General features: G+C 38.3%; 1 protein-coding gene across 1 annotated transcript in view; it reads left to right on the top strand.

The window, feature by feature from the left end:
- Window positions 1–13,509, top strand: part of LOC124355312 (lamin Dm0-like) — a 61,436-nt gene that overhangs the window by 18,707 nt on the left and 29,220 nt on the right. The gene's annotated exons all lie outside the window — the stretch shown is intronic.

Here is a 13,509-nt window from a genome sequence, read left to right as displayed (position 1 = left end):
TACTTTGTGTTTAGCCCGACCCCGTTGCGCGACTGGGACCTCAGACAGAAGTGTGTCAAACTCGGAAAGTGGGACCCTCCCGTTCCAGCACGCAGTCTACACACACACACACACCAGTCAACAGTAGTTCGTGGTGCCACAAATAGATCGCGTGCCATCCGTCACTCCGAACTATTACCCCACAAATCCTGGAACTGAGCTTCGTCTACTTTGTGTTTAGCCCGACCCCGTTGCGCGACTGGGACCTCAGAAGTGTGTCAAACTCGGAAAGTGGGACCCTCCCGTTCCAGCACGCAGTCTACACACACACCAGTCTACAGTAGTTCGTGGTGCCACAAATAGATCGCGTGCCATACGTCACTCCGAACTATTACCCCACAAATCCTGGAACTGAGCTTCGTCTACTTTGTGTTTAGCCCGACCCCGTTGCGCGACTGGGACCTCAGAAAGTGTGTCAAACTCGGAAAGTGGGACCCTCCCGTTCCAGCACGCAGTCTACACACACACCAGTCTACAGTAGTTCGTGGTGCCACAAATAGATCGCGTGCCATACGTCACTCCGAACTATTACCCCACAAATCCTGGAACTGAGCTTCGTCTACTTTGTGTTTAGCCCGACCCCGTTGCGCGACTGGGACCTCAGAAGTGTGTCAAACTCGGAAAGTGGGACTCTCCCGTTCCAGCACGCAGTCTACACACACACACACACACCAGTCAACAGTAGTTCGTGGTGCCACAAATAGATCGCGTGCCATCCGTCACTCCGAACTATTGCCCCACAAATCCTGGAACTGAGCTTCGTCTACTTTGTGTTTAGCCCGACCCCTGTTGCGCGACTGGGACCTCAGAAGTGTGTCAAACTCGGAAAGTGGGACCCTCCCGTTCCAGCACGCAGTCTACACACACACCAGTCAACAGTAGTTCGTGGTGCCACAAATAGATCGCGTGCCATACGTCACTCCGAACTATTGCCCCACAAATCCTGGAACTGAGCTTCGTCTACTTTGTGTTTAGCCCGACCCCGTTGCGCGACTGGGACCTCAGAAGTGTGTCAAACTCGGAAAGTGGGACTCTCCCGTTCCAGCACGCAGTCTACACACACACCAGTCAACAGTAGTTCGTGGTGCCACAAATAGATCGCGTGCCATCCGTCACTCCGAACTATTACACCACAAATCCTGGAACTGAACTTCGTCTCCTTTGTGTTTAGCCCGACCCCTGTTGCGCGAGAATGGTATTTACGTACATTTGTAGTATAGGACGATTAAAATAAAGATACTGAACTGGAACAAGTGCTGCTACGGTCTGTCTTCTCTCCGGAGTGTCTGAAGTTTGTGTATTCAAAGAACTATCGTGTGTGCTAGCAGATTGTGTTAACATTTTAATATTATTGATGGGGTTGACTAACGAGATGCTTACTTGAGTTACAGTTTGAATTCTGGAATGTCTGTAGTAGAAGATCATGGTTCGTAAATATTCTTGCTTTGGTTCCGGAACTAACTGCGTCCTCTGTACAAAGAACGTGGGAGTTTTACGATCGGGAAGTTTATGGTAGGGAGTGGCTTCTATACATGGCAATAACACTGCTTGCGCTGGTTGCACTGCATCATGTCGAGCAAACACTATAATATGAAAATTGGAAGCCATTAAGACAAGGGTCAAACGTAATCATAATACAAATTTAAAACAAAAATGTGCTCATCATAAACTTGTTTGAATGAATATTAATTAAATATAACCACTCAAATCTTTAAATAGAGATTTTAAAACTAAGAAGCATTAATTTAATCTAAATATTCCATTAACCAATCTGTTAATGCAAAATACATTAAAAGAAACATGTTCTTGTATTTATTTAGTTTGAAACACTTTTTTCCATCGTAGTGTAGGACTATAAACTCTAAATTTCAACAATGTATGTATGATGACAAACTTATTAATCAGGAGTTAACAGTTAACTTCAATCTGAGCAAATGGAGTCCAAACAACTATTCGTCTACGATCTTGTTGAAACTAACGCAGTTGAATATCTGGACAATTGCTTGAATTCTACGAATAAGGGACTTTGCAGACAACGAGTCCAAACTATTGTGCACACCGTTGTGTTTTTATCGTAAACTGTTATGCAATAATGATTTGGTGATCTAATTAAAATGATTGATTTGTTTTTATGTTTTAATTAGATAGTGTAAACATATTATTCCCGCTTTAATTCTGTACGGTATGATAATTCTTTTATGTTTAGTTCCTCGTCGATATAATGTCTATCCTACATGATCTTAACGTTTATAACAATTTTCATATATCTACCGTACATAAATTGTCTCGGGAAAAGTTCCATTAGGAAATTTGTAGAAACCATCCATTCATCCATTATCTGTTAAATAATTACAGTAACATTTCTTACAGCCGAGACTGCTCTTAGAGACAACACATTTGACCAGAACTGATTTTGTACCTTAGTGACCTTGACCAAAACTGATTTTGTACCGTAGTGATCTTGACCAAAACTGATTTTGTACCTTAGTTGACCTTGACCAGATCTGATTTTGTTCCTTAGTGACCTTTACCAAAACTGATTTTGTACCTTAGTGACCTTAACCAGAACTGATGGTGTACCTCAATGACCTGTGGTCGTTTTCCAACAGAATCACGGAACCTGTTCCTTCCTTCCAATCAATCGCCCAAGGAATCCCGCGCCTCTAAAATTGTTGCAAATGGCGGAGATGTAGCACATAACTGTAACGTCAATTAGTAGCATTAACATTTCGAGTTGTGCAAGTGCAACCGCGAAGGCGCGATAACCACGTGACCGTGATGGCCTCAGACGTGTCGGAACCTGTCTGCGGGTCCGGGGAGGGCCGGGCAATTATCCCATTGACCGCACTTCCGTCAACCCAACGGTCGTGAACGCGGTCCAATTTAAACCGTAACCGTCTTATCTCGTCTCTTTGTAGCTTGTTTGATGATACATTCAGTGATTCAATCGAGCTTTCTGTCAACTATTGATCAACAAGATTGCATACTCACACACAGTACACGGTACATATCACACAGTGGTTTTCAGTTTGTTGATTGACATTAGCTATAACAACTATTATTACAAATTAAAATAATTTATTCGTCGTCAAGAACAGTTACTTAGTAATTTGTAGTTTTGAACTATTCAACACTGATTTGCCGTTCACTCTTCTCGAGTAATGCGGCGAAGGGAAAGTTGGGTTAGTACGAACTAATTGGTTGGTGGATAGTTAACTACAAGCTTATCGTATCTCACTACCGTGAACGCATTGTTCCCGCCATTTCATTCGAGGATATAGGTCAAGGACAGACTGATAACGTATCTAATCTCCAGGCCGTACTTTTGCTAAATCTGTACAAAATCCCATAACTGTAGAACAGGTAATTCTTGTATTTTACATTTTGTTTTCCGTGCATAAGAATATCGAATTAGACATTGTATTAAAACAGAATCGGAAAGGGAGGCGTGTTACAACTAATTAAAAATAGATTTATTCGTATTGTGTTGTTAAGACGCCAGAATGATCAAAATTAGTAATGATTTACAATAGATTACAATACTGTTTCACCACGTGAAATTACATTCTGGACACGGTCTGGGTTGTAGATGTGAATTTGAGAACTGGTTGGAAGTCAAAATCAAAATACGGAAGACTGAAAAATTTGTTTAAAACTCGTAATTAATTGTTAACCGCTTAGTTAAACACATAGAAGGAATTTTATTCATTCTAAAGAATCAAAAGATTAGTCAATACACTTTGTGGCCATAGCGTGTAGGCAGTATACTTTTGCACCTGAACATTAACAAATTGCACCAGTGGGACAATCTCTAAGATTCATTTTGTTCAGACAACCACGCTAGCGGCACCTATAAATCAAAGTTTTACATTAACAAATTGAATCAGTAGGACAATCTCTAGATTCATGTTTTTCAGGCAACCAAGTTAACGGCACCCTTAATTTAATTTCGGAAAAAATGTATGACCGTTATGTTGTGTAGTACCTATATGATATAAGTCTTGGTTCAATTATGTTATCTACGAGATTGTATAAGTAAGCTTTATTGTCAAGTAATGTTGTATTCATGATTAAATTCCATACAGTATCAGTCGTTGGATATATTTAAAAATGTCATATAAAATAACAGGATTAAACTTCTCCGTATATCCTACCGCAGGCTATGTACTCCGAGACCCATAATATGAATATGATAATTCTATAAATTATCTTCGTATTTTGAGAAACGACTCAAATTTAACACAAATATCGTGGGTTGATTCAACACGAATCATAAGTTTTGCTTCATGTCACCTTCGGCCTAGTGCGGCATATGAAATCTGATACCGTCACACACCAGTTTCCAGGAGTTGCCGTCCGTTTAAAGAGATCCAAAAAAAGTCTACGACGATTAGGTTCAAAATAGACTCTGCTGGGTAACTCGACAGAGATCTGTTATAGTCTCTTATGTCGAAATTATTCGAAGAGTCCATTTTGAACCTCATCGTCTTAGAGTTTTAAACGTCTTTGTACTCGACTCTTTCAACGGACCCAGGAGTCAAGTCCATGGCAGTGTCAGATTTCAGACGCTGCACTAGGCGTAAAGTGAAAATGGCGATACACTTATTCGTAACCCGAATATATTGTTGATTGCATGTAATTGACAGAAGACAGGCGGCGTATGTGCCGCGTATAGAGAGAGAGGTAGGCGCGTGCTCTCCACACGGCTACGACCACCTGGCCACTATCTATTATTTATAGTCCTCCAGCAGGGGATATAGGGGCAGCTGATGGTGTTGCAGCCCCACCACGAGCGCTGTTTTTGTCTCAATCAATCAACTTCCTGGGGAATCCGAAATATTTGCGGCGTTCCTATCTCGTTAGGGTTTGCAAACTAACTTTACTGTCGTCACATTTTGTCAACTTTTTCTCGTTTGAGTGTGATTCAGTTTTGGAATTAGGAGTGATGTGTGTGCATGACATGTCGAAATATAATTTAAATTAACGGTTCAACACAGATTACACTTCTAAAATAAATTACGCGTACGTTATATAATGTAATGTTCAGCGTAATCTGGGGTGACTTATAAAATGGGTCATCAAACAATATACCTCGGATAAGGAAGTTTGACAACGTAGCGGTTGTTGATTGCCCTGCACGGGGGGGGGGGGGGTGTTCGATTGTGAGAAGTGACGTTAGATAAAATTCCTTATTTCATCATAAGGTCTCACCCGGTCGTCTCCGTGGTCTCGCATCGTCAGGATCATAATAAGCACTTGTTCACTTATACACTCTATTTCAACGTAAAGTATCACAAAAACACGTCTTAACTTAATTGGTTCCAACCAGAAACTGAACACGATACTGGGCTTCCTCGAAACCGATAAGATAAGGGAGGGCCTGTCCTGCAGCAGGTAGTAATAACTGTAAACAGGTTTGAGTTTATAAAGAAAGTGGTTTATCTGTTAAAGTTATCTTCTGAATGTGTATTTTCAGGTTTGCCTGAATTAAGCTCTAGTTTCCACTGCTCTTCTACTTTTATCATGAGCTTTCAGAGGTATCTCTTAATGAGTCTTTACGTTTTAAAATCTTTAGCCCCAACTACAAATCCCATTTTGGGGAAATGAGCAAAGTTGTAACAGTGACTAAAAAGTTCATTTCTATTTCCTAGAAAGATTTCTCGAGTTCCATCCCTCCATCCTTATCCATCAAAATGTACGCAGAGAATACTTGTAACTCGCACTGTATAGCATACCTTCGATAAATAAGTTTGACAACTGCATACAATTCTGAATTCGACATGTTATGAAAGCTCAGTTATCCTGAATGTATAATTTATTTTTCGATCCGAATTTAAGATGTTTTGGCACAGTTATGAATAAAAAAGATGGGAACTTGAGAGAGACTGATCTCTGGGAACTATGGGTAAATGCTGTGTCAAACTTAATATATTTGAGTGTTTTTAAAGCTTTTTTTTAACCCTGGAACTGGCAAACGCCCGATATCGGGCGTTTTAGTCGCATCCTAGATGGCAGCGCCCGATATCGGGCGTTTTAATATGTCTTTTATTTCTCAATATTACGTACTTAAAACACGATCAAAGAGTATCGGTATTGATACCAATCGAAAGAGGAAGGTTCAATTTATGTAAATAATACACTAATAAATAATTTTATCGTTTCGTTACACGTCCATACGTTTTATAATCTCTGAACTTTTTGGTTACATTCTTCCGCGTACCGCGCTAGTTGCGCGCGCAGCGATGAGTCAACTGGTTCATTCTGCTATTGTTATTTCGTCAGCTGCATGGTGTTTCTGTCTGGTTTATTGTTTGTTTGAGTTCGTTGTAATGATGGCTGTGTATATGACGCGATAATAGTAGGTTTTTTGTGCGTGTTTACGTAATGGACCGTAATTTCCGCGATCGTTCAAGTGACATTTGACTTGACTAGAAGAACATCAATCGAAAGAGGAAGGTTCAATTTATGTAAGTAATACACTAATAAATAATTGTATCGTTTTCGTTGCACGTCCATACGTTTTATAATCTCTGAACTGTTTGTTTACATTCTTCCGCGTACCGCGCTAGTTGCGTGCGCAGCGATGAGTCAACTGGTTCATTCGTCTATTGTTATTTCGTCAGCTGCATGGTGTTCTGTCTGGTTTATTGTTTGTTTGAGTTCGTTGTATATGACACAATAGTAGTAAGTTTTTTGTGCTTGTTTACGTAATGAATCGTAATTTCCGCGATCGTTCAAGTGACATTCGACATGACTAGTTGAACATGAAATAAGCAACGATGAGGATTCTGATTTAGACATTCAATCAGAACATAATTAAAAAAATATAATATAATAAAAAATAGAAAATTAATATGAACTAATAGTTTACAAGATTGTACAAATCCAAGTGAGCTTTGAAATTCTAACTTTTGTTGGTAAGAAGTACCTTCGAATGTCAGTGTATGATTTTTTTATCGTTTACCACATGTAGAAATAAATCCCTTATAAACTATGTGTTGTTTTATTTTTAATCAGAATTAAATGCATTTTCTTTTGTATATTTTGGATTTTGCATATCACTAACAACAACAATTTTACAAATCAAAAACTTTGAACAAACATTTCTTTTTTATAAACAATTTTTTTTCATGAAGAGGTAGAGTAAGGATATTTTTTTGTTGTTATAATTAAATTATGTGAAAAATGTTCCATGAAAAAATGCTGAATAAAAAAATATATAATATGACATAGGTACTTTAAAGTAAACATGTAATAATAAAAATAAATATAAGGCAATGTATGAAGTACTAAAAAACACTCCGCCACTGAGAGAAATATGACCGCCAGTTCCAGGGTTAAGATATGGTTAGAAGAAGTGGGGACGACTGTATTGTGGTTGGTGAAATTGAAGTATGGACCAATTCTTTTTCGTGGGTTCTCTCACAGGATAAAGCACGACACCTCTGCCTTTGTCAAGGAACAACTCAGCTAATTGCGCAGGAATTTGCATTGTCAGTGCTGCCACCTGTTCCATTCTCCACGTCACGAAACTGAACTGTGCTGATTAATTTAGGTTCATTATAATCAGGAAAATATTTACTTAGTACATAACCTACACATGGAGAAGACTTGCCATAAGATGAAGTCTAATAAATGGACGCCAGCTGTGCTGCATCCAAAACTGTTTGTTGATTGCCAGTGCGATCCATTATATCCGAGGTGTAGATACATTATTTGTATTCACAATATGCTGGCACCAAAGTGTGCGATTTTAATGAGTCTTCTAGAAACACTTCATACGTTTAACGCCCTCAATGTGACACACGAGTCATGTACCAAGGTGTGTGGTCCATCGCACTCAATGTGTCATTGACGATGGATGATTTAAAATTTAATGGATGATAGGATTTCGGCCATTTGTCATCGTTATGTTACAAAATTAAGTACATCATCACATTTTGACAACTGAGGTGCTAATCGATTTGATACCTAAGGAACAGTGTAGATTTCAGTGATCGAAACGTGATCTTATAGTTTTGTTACACGTGACGACGACAAATGTACGAAATCCTATCATCCTTTCACTTCATACACGTTCTCTCAGCACATCCATTTGAACAGCTATTTCGGCGGAAGATGTACTCCCGGCCAGCTACAAAGCACTGGCAACGTGTGGACTAGTCGCGGTAAATTGACATAACCAATGAGTTTTGGTATTTTGTGAACGAAGAACATGAACTAAGATCTGCTAGTATCGGCCAATAGATGATATTGGTGGTACCTACAGTATTCGCCAATAATTCTAACACCAGATAACATTGCAGGATTACGTGTTTTTTTAAATATATAAAACAGTCGTATATCCAGCAATCGACAGATGTGTTTGTTCCCACTATGTGATTTATTAATGTAATTATTTAAAAACTGAATGCCTAAGGTATTTTAACTGACCATCCATGCCACTGAGCTTTCTCCGCACACAGGTGGAGGTTATGCTGGCATTCACGGTACTGGCACGGTGGCAACTGGCCGACAAACAGGACAATCTGGTTTTGGAACTCCAGAAACTCGCTCGCAATTTATGCAGGTAGAAATCAGGGGAAAGATTTGACAGGTCCGTGCTCTTTCTTCAACGGAAAAATTAAATTACCACTATGTATATAAATTTAGTATTTATAACTGACACATACTTGGAGCGGAAAATTCTTGTTCTAAAATACAAACTTATAGTTTACTTTTAAAGTTTTTAAACTTTCCAAGAAGTTTCCAATTTCTTATGTAGATGTTCAGTTTTCCTTTTCTCAAACAAATTGACTAACTCCTACTGTGCAACTTTTTACTGTCCAAATCACATGTATTCCTACTAGAAAATTTCTTCCTATTCCGTAGTTAATTAACCCTTAACCCTTAACCTCCACCCTCTTCTCTTGTAGGGGTTTTCATACCCTGGGGTCATTCCATGTCAGTTCAACCAGACCATTTCACCCACCATCTCAGATTTGTATGACAATTGGTAGATTTGTTCTACACGTAAAGATAAGTTAAACTATACCAAATTTGGAATTTTTATCTCGCTTAGTTTTCCAGTTATGTTCCAGTTATGGCACTTTGAGATGTTTACATTTTTAAATTCCTGCACTAAGAATAGCGCCAAACAAAACATGACACAAAAGAAAATAATTTCTCATTTCCCCATTTGACACTCAATTTTTATGAAATTTCCAAGGCAGTTTTCTTGAGTACTAAGGAATAATAATAAAAAAAATACCTCAACATTTTCAATATAATTAATTACAAGCGATGTAAGGTTCTTTCAATAACAATCTCTCCCAATCAAAATCTTGTCTAGGCCGTACATACGTACACAGGAAGGTAGAATGCTGGCACGCGGACATGGGACAGGCACAGTTTTGGCCGCGGTGGCGGGAATTCGTCAAGCGTCTTGCAGTCTGCGCATGCGAGTCTTTCTACTCCTCGGTTTATCCGAGTGCCAACTCCACGCCGCGTGAATATTTTCGCTTCTACTTCTTCCTCGAGTGTTGACATTCCTCTTTGGTTCGGCAGTTCAACACTGTTATCTTGGCCACAATCCTCAAATTGTATTGATCATATCAGATCGGTAATAATAATATTTTTATGTTCTCAATTGACAAAATGCTGTTTATTTGATCAAGAAACAGTTAGAATATTTATCCGTTATATTTTCTGATTGTATAAATGTTAGAAAAGTCGTTGTTATTTATTTATTGTTTATTATTGTTACACCGTTATGGGATCATAATTATTGTATATTTGTTATTATTAAAATATGCTATTTTATATTAGTATTAAATTATTTAATCGAGCGCTTGGTATTTATAAACAGTGTTGCATGGAGATATGCGGGATAAACACGAGATGGACTGGAAAATTGACGATAAATTGTGGACTAACTGCCAACTGTAGGATAGCCTTGTAATTAATGTATTAAGTAAAATATATTTAAAATATTTCCACGCGCGCTGTGCCAAGCATTTGGAAATGTACATTTTTTGTCAATTTATGGGAATTAAAGAATTTTTGAACTGTGAACTTGTGAACATGGTAACAATGTACTTACTCTTACGTGTTTTTGTCTTCTAAGTAACTGAACTGAGGAAAGGAATCGTACACTGTCTTAATAAATTGATGTCTTACTCATATGAATGTGCGTTATACACGGGCACTATGCATAATTATAATAATTTCCAACAGTCAACTGACACACTGAACTGAACGCGTATGGAGTTAGTTTATTATAAACAAGGTACACCACGCATCGCGTAACAGGCTTCGTTGAGGTCGCATACCGAGCTAATCTGTAACTAATCTAATCTATACTCATTTAATTCTTGAGATATTCTGCAGGTAGATGGACCAAAAGGAGATTGACACAAAATTGACGTTCAGCCAAATATCATGGTTGGACTTGCACCAGCATAGAACGCATTGTTGTGAACCGTATATAGAGAAATTCAATTTCATCCGAAATGTAAAATATATGAATGCAATTTTCTCGAGATGTATTCAGATTTGTGTTTATTAAGTTAGGTTCCATAGCAATGTCCAAATAATAGAAGTTCCGTTGAGCTAGTGAGGGTACTACTACAACGCAAGACTGCACTGAAACCAAATCTTACCACCGACTTTAACGTTTTACTCCATTATTTATTCTTTGTACTCTATGAATGAAAATGTCACATGTTAAAATCTCATATGGTTGTGCGCAGATTAATTTATTCTCCTGTATTCTCGTTGCCATCATGATTACCCAGAAGACCAATGTATGTTCACTAACGCTCAGCCAAATCCAATGCAGTGACACGCACCATCATCGTGCTCAGTTTTCCTCATAACCAAGTGAAGCTTCGTGAAAAATTTCAAGTTTCTAGGTAATTTCGTTTTCGAGATACAGTCTGACAGACAGACACACGTACAGACAGTAATGATGAAACTTTTCCAGCCTCTCGAGTGATAAGCTTCGCTAAAGCTCAGCCAATAAATATACTGATAATGTATACTAAAAGCAATCTTATATACATAAAATAAGAGATTTCATCATAGAACGAAAAATATAATTGACACAATATTCTTTGCTGCGTTTTGGTAGTGGGGCGCTCTTAGAACATATTGTCGTCCGTGTAATATCCTACGTCCCTATGTTCCATGTAATATTACACCGCAGCCGCAACCAAACTGGACAGGCCCAGTCGTCCAAGAATCTTGCCTATCATTCTGTACCGGTTTTACTTGAAAAATGCGACGCTTCGTCCACGCACTCACACTGGCAGATCCACTACAATGGCAAGGGTGGCCATTAGCTATAAAATTATATGTATTTAATACTCCATATAATTGTTGATATGTTTAGTCATAACATGAAAATTGTGGTAATTATTTCGGGTATATTACACCTGCAAGTATTTCAAATCAAATACTGCACCTACAAATAAACACCAAAACATTTAAGTAAAGGAACGTGCAATAATGAACGCTTGTTTATTTAATCGTAGATTGATTTTGTATAATTTCAATATACCAAGTGTATTGTTACTTGGTCTGCGAATGTATGCATGCATGCATATAGGTACACAAATTGTTTCGAACATTGGTCATGTTACAAAAGGTATGACACAACGTTTCGAGGATTATAATCTATCCTCTTCGTCAGGTGGTATGGGAGGGGGGTTATTAATACATATAAGAACAAAGAACGGAGGGAAGAAAAGAAACAAATATATTCCATAAATGGAATTTATTATTTGTTGTAGAATTAAGTAATTAATGCTCTAACATTTTTGATAATTGTCTCTTATATGCTTGCATTGGGATGTTAAGTAACTTCAATTTTTAATTAGGGATCCGACGACTTTGTAGGTCTCCACGCAGCGTCCACACTCCTTTACTCATAATTTGGCCATAACTTGACAGTGGCTCTTTATGAATGAAATAAAAATAGAAAAGAAAGAGTTTTGTTGACTGATTGAACACAAAACGACTGTTGAATTATCGGATTCGGCATTTACAAGCACACGAGAGGCCAGAAGCCCAACTTGGCCGAATTTCAATGGAACCGAGGCCGCGACCCAAGGTCGCCACACCTACATCACCCGGTGGTGACGTCACCAGTGCTGTACGTCACCACTATATTTAGACATCGTCAATCACGCTCAGGTATCGTCACCGCCCAAACTAGTTTAAGATGTTGACCTCCCGGCCCGCGTGTTGATACCCAAAACCGCTGGCCTGCCTTGCTTTTAGTTGATACCCCACCGCTGTGCTGCACGCTTGCCAACCTTCGCAAATCGGCACTTCAAAATACTCTCTTTATAGATAACCTGTAAATTGATAACATAAATAATGAAGAAAAAGCTTACGGTACAAGAAAAAAAATTAGACGAGTTAGTAACGAATTAAATAAATATTAACTTCCCTTTGATTGTATTAAAAAGAAAGAAACAGTTTCAAAAACATGATTTTCTTGTTAGTGTCCCAATTTCACCTGTGCTGGTGAGACATGTCATTGTGTTCTTGAATTCTCATGCTCACGACTTGACTTGCATCCTGTGCAGCGAGTGACAACACCTGGACTGGATTCCAAACATTGTTTAGGTGTTATTATGATGTAAAGTCATAACTCTTAAATTTTATAATACTGATTACGTTTTTATCTATCGAACTAAAACTAAATCTATGCATTTTATTTCTCGTAATTATAAGAACTCCGTTTCTCTAGATGAAAGTATCGCACTAGCCCTAAAATAAACAGTTAGGCATGGTCTCGGTTCTCTATATTAAAGTATCGCGCTACTCCTAAAATAAACAGTTAGACATGGTCTCGGTTCTCTATATTAAAGTATCGCGCTACTCCTAAAATAAACAGTTAGACATGGTCTCGGTTCTCTAGATTAAAGTATCGCACTAGCCCTAAAATAAACAGTTAGGCATGGTCTCGGTTCTCTAGATTAAAGTATCGCACTAGCCCTAAAATAAACAGTTAGGCATGGTCTCGGTTCTCTAGATTAAAGTATCGCACTAGCCCTAAAATAAACAGTTAGGCATGGTCTCGGTTCTCTAGATTAAAGTATCGCACGAGCCCTAAAATAAACAGTTAGGCATGGTCTCGGTTCTCTAGATTAATTAATAAAGTATCGCACTAGTCCTAAAATAAACAGTTAGACATGGTCTCGGTTCTCTAGATTAAAGTATCGCACTAGCCCTAAAATAAACAGTTAGGCATGGTCTCGGTTCTCTAGATTAAAGTATCGCACTAGCCCTAAAATAAACAGTTAGGCATGGTCTCGGTTCTCTAGATTAAAGTATCGCACTAGCCCTAAAATAAACAGTTAGGCATGGTCTCGGTTCTCTAGATTAAAGTATCGCACTAGCCCTAAAATAAACAGTTAGGCATGGTAATTATTTGTATATGAAAACCTAACATTTCAATTACTTACATAAAGGGTGTCCCAT

Source organism: Homalodisca vitripennis, chromosome 2, assembly GCF_021130785.1.
Source record: "Homalodisca vitripennis isolate AUS2020 chromosome 2, UT_GWSS_2.1, whole genome shotgun sequence".
NCBI lineage: Eukaryota > Metazoa > Arthropoda > Insecta > Hemiptera > Cicadellidae > Homalodisca > Homalodisca vitripennis.
Note: the sequence above shows the minus strand (reverse complement) of the source record. Positions and strands in the feature narration are given on the sequence as shown.